Genomic DNA, 4,416 nt, shown 5'->3' with positions numbered 1-4,416 from the left:
CGCTGCGGAATATGTGTGCGCTATATAAATAACTGGTAATAAATAAATAATAATGAATCAGTGTTCCGTAGAGGTGATGCAGCAAGTCACATCAGGGGGGCGGGGCCTGACTGTCAGATCATCAGGGCCTGCCTCCCATATGGGGAAATGTCCATGATATGCGGGTAGGGAACAGAGCTAAATTAAGCAATTTGCATCTTTAGCCCCACCCTTTCACACCACCGCCAAGTTTCAGAGCTTATGTGGTCTATTTACTAAGCCTTGGATGGAAATAAAGTGGACGGAGATAAAATACCAGCCAGTTAGCTACTAAGGGGTCTATTTACTAAGCCTCAGGTGGATATAAAGTGGCCGGAGATAAGGTACCAGCCAATCAGCTCCTAATTGCCATATCACAAGCTGGGTTTGAAAAATGACAGGTGATTGGCTGGTACTTTATCTCCGTCCACTTTATATCCACATGAGGCTTAGGGGTCTATTTACTTCTATCTGGCTCTCCAGAGTGCCGCACATTCACTGACACCTGCGCCTGACACCTGCGTCCTGTGCCTCTCCAGCCCCGCAGAACCATCCACCACAATTGAGACTGTTTCCAGCATTTTGAGCACCCTCCCTTTTCATTGCCTGGAGCACTGGATGTCAACTCACGCCTGCCGCTGCTCATTTCTAACGTTATAGACTGATTGCGGCACGGGACATCAACACCCGCCTGCGTCGCATGTCCCCCCAGCTTGGCTGCACATTCCGTCCTTCACCTACGGAGATCTATTGCTGTATTATACAGGACTTTTACTCCACGATTACTGCTGGGGTCGACCGCAGCACGGGACGCCTGCATCCATCTGTTCCTGGCACCTTTTCAGCACGGCAACCACGTTTATCCCCTACAGTGTCGGAAATTCTAACAGGACTTTCCCTCTGACATTCACTGTGGGTAATATCATTGCCTCTGTTTATTTATTTTCCCCCCTGACATTGTTAACCTTCTCGAGTTTTTTCATCCTTTATAATTATCTAATTGACAACCTTGCTGAATGACCTGTTGTGGAAAACACTAGTATACCTATTTATTTATTCCCAGTATTGCTACCTTGCTTTATTATTATTTTTTCTATATATACTCTCTTTGAAGGTATAATCACTTAACTGTCATTTGTACTAATTGCTGTGGATAACATCAGTATATTTGCTTATTCATTTATTCCTAGCATAGTTACCTGGCTTTATTCTTTCTAAAGGTATAATCATTCAATTGTTATCCGCACCAACTGATTTCAGATACTCTCTTATACTGAACATATGCACTCACAGTCTCATGGATATTTACTGAGTATTGGTTGCATTGTTATTCCTGTCTTCCTTGGCTCTAGTTTTGATACTTTGTATCTAACATTAGAAATATCCCAGCTGTATTGCAGTCTTGCTACTTTGTGATTTCTTTCGATCTAATATCTTTTTTCATTCTAATTCCACCTTTCTTTCATGGACCCTCACCACTGATTCAGGGTTTATCCCTGTCTAACATTGGTAGTAGATCCATCTAATTCTTTATACTAAAATTTCGTGAACTCTCATCAGTGATTCTAGAGTTTTCATTATCAAATTTCTCTACTATCATACCACACTGGAAACGCCCAAAGCCGTCCGATCTTGGAAGCTAATCAGTGTTGGGCTGGGTCAGTACTCTAGTGGGCGACCACTGAGGAAGACTCAGTTTAGTAGAGTACAGACTGGTCCATCATGCTCAGAGTCTAAAGGCCCATACACATTAGACGATGTCGCTCTGTGAGCGACATCGTCTAACGTTTCCCCCTCCCGGGCCGGCCGGTCGGCGGCCGCCTGTACGCACTGAGCGATATGACCGCTCAGTGACGTCACGCCCCCGCCAGCCCTGCATGAAGGTCGTGGACGACAGTCCACATCCTTCATGCATGCCCTACCGACAGCGACGATCGTTGCCGACCCGCGGGGCCGCGCATCGGTCGTCGCTGGCGGCATACACACTTGATGATAAAATGAGCGACGTCGCTCAAGGAGGGGGAAAATGAGCGACGTCGCTCATTTTATCGTTAAGTGTGTATGGACCTTAACACTGACAGCAGATTCACCCTGCTATCTTATTTTCTACTGCTCTTTTTTTCATGAAAGCTGGTTATATTACAATCTCCCGTCTTTTGAATTCTCACAAACTGCTTCAATTTATTATTGCAGGGCTAATACACATTGGTAGCTTATTTGTCTTTAAAAATCATTCAGGTCAATTCCTGATGACACTCTGATTGTAGCTTGGTAGCCGTGATTTATTATGCTAATATTAGCATTTCACTGTTATTAATTGCACGATTATTTAGTTCATGTTTCTATTCTACTTAGTATCAGCATCTATTTTCTAGTCGCTTCATCACAATATTTGAATGTTTCCTTACCCTATTGACCACTGATTGTTCTTATCCAGTGATACTAATAAAAGTTACACTTTATACTTATATTCATCTTCAATATTTCATACATTATTCCAAGTTAAGAGTGCGCCCACACAAGAGTCTCTTTTTTCTCCCTGTTGTTGTTGTTAGTAGCTACATTGACCCTGGGTGCACCACCAAATTAGAATCAGAAAACTACGTTTTCTTTGTATCTTTTATTTTGGTAATTCAAATTGACATTTAATATCTATTATATTACCGGTGCGGTATTTCTCCAAATCTATGGAGATAAAGTCACTGGAGATAAAGTACCAGACAGTCGGCTCCTAACTGTTATGCCACAGGCTGGGTTTGAAAAATGACAGTTAGGAGCTGGTTGGTTGGTACTTTGGGGCAGATGTATTAACCTGGAGAAGGCATAAGGAAGTGATAAACCAGTGATGTGTGAAAAGTGATAAAGGCACCAGCCAATCAGATCCTAACTGTTAATTTACATATTGGAGCTGATTGGCTGGTGCCTTTACCACCTTGCACATATCACTGGTTTATTACTTCCTTATGCCTTTGCCAGGTTAATACATCTGCCCCTTTATTTCAGCGACTTTATCTCAATCTAAAGCTTAGTATATAGACCCCTGTATCTCTATGGTTTCCGCTTCACTAGGTATCGAGCAGGATGTGAGGGGGGCCACCTACCCTTCCGGGGCTGCGGGGAACTACCTGGAAAATTGTGAGTCTCCTGCAGCTTCCGTGAGGGTAAGCAAGTATGGAATACATTTACATCTAAAGATGAGTAAACCTATGAAAGTCACAGCAACATTTTAAGTAAAAAGTTAAAGCACAGTAGCTTATGTACCAATAAATTACAGTAACCTGAATGTGAACAGCTCTTTTACAGCTCAATGATGACAATTTACTTTGCTGACAAAAGAATTTACTATGTTAAATCTGGGTTTGATATGTAGACCATATATTGCTTCCAAAGCTCTGTACATCACCGCAGCAGCCTCTCCATCCCTGCCAAGCGGTCTCTGTGCTCAGCAACCGCACATAATTTGTTTCTGTGATGATACTAGACCCTGCTATTGTTTTACATGATGCATACTTCTCACAGCACATGTCGGAGACTCTGTACCAGCAGGCAGAAAGGCAACAGAGTATTAAACAGCTCGGAAATATTTTAACTACTGAAATCAAATGAAATGCAGATGATGTTTTTGGAGGGTACCCAAACCCTAAACAATCTGCCTTCGGAGTTTCAAAAGCTTTTTAATTATGTGTGCAATTGTAGCTTAAATAAATTGGTCTTCGCATCCCGTTGAAGCTCCATGTTTAATGACAAACACGCACATTATTGTACTATATTAAACAGTGTTTGTGAACATAATGGTATCTGCTACAATTATTCTAGCATGAGAGGGTAACACTGACATTTAAGGGGGCACTTCAAAATAAGCGTGTCCCAAAAAGCAAATTGACACATTCAGCATTGCAACAGGGTCCATTTAACAGTTCAATATCAGATTAGTGCAGAGGTTCCCAAAGGCGGTCCTCAAGGCACCCCAACGGTCCTGGTTTTAATAGTATCCATGCTTGGCCACAGGTGACTTACTTAGCACCTTAGTCAATTTGATTTAACCATCTGTGCTGAGCCATGGATATACCTAAAACCTGGACCGCTGGGGTGCCTTGAGGACCGCGTTTGGGAACCTCTGGATTAGTGTTAAGGTGAAAAGACGGACTCTGGAACCGATGCTGACACATGACTATGAGAGTCATTGCTGTCATTTGTCAGCATCCTCCCATATTTTTTTTTAAATAAAACTTTATTTAGATGACATCGGGTGGGATGTATTGGCGTCCGAGATCGCCGGAGTTGTGGGATGCCAGCAGATCGCTGACTTATTTTTAAAGGGCTAATCACTTACGGCTTGGTTTTGCCTTATAAGTGATTGGCCCTTTAAAAAACGTCCGAGATCAGCCGGCATCCCAC

The 4,416-nt window shown here is 42.7% G+C and overlaps 1 pseudogene; it reads left to right on the top strand.

The window, feature by feature from the left end:
- The first annotated feature begins 1,606 nt into the window (after positions 1 to 1,606).
- Positions 1,607 to 1,725, top strand: LOC134944248 (5S ribosomal RNA; annotated as a pseudogene).
- The last annotated feature ends 2,691 nt before the right edge of the window (positions 1,726 to 4,416 follow it).

Source organism: Pseudophryne corroboree, chromosome 1, assembly GCF_028390025.1.
Source record: "Pseudophryne corroboree isolate aPseCor3 chromosome 1, aPseCor3.hap2, whole genome shotgun sequence".
Taxonomy (NCBI): domain Eukaryota; kingdom Metazoa; phylum Chordata; class Amphibia; order Anura; family Myobatrachidae; genus Pseudophryne; species Pseudophryne corroboree.
This window is presented reverse-complemented; position numbering and strand designations above follow the sequence as displayed.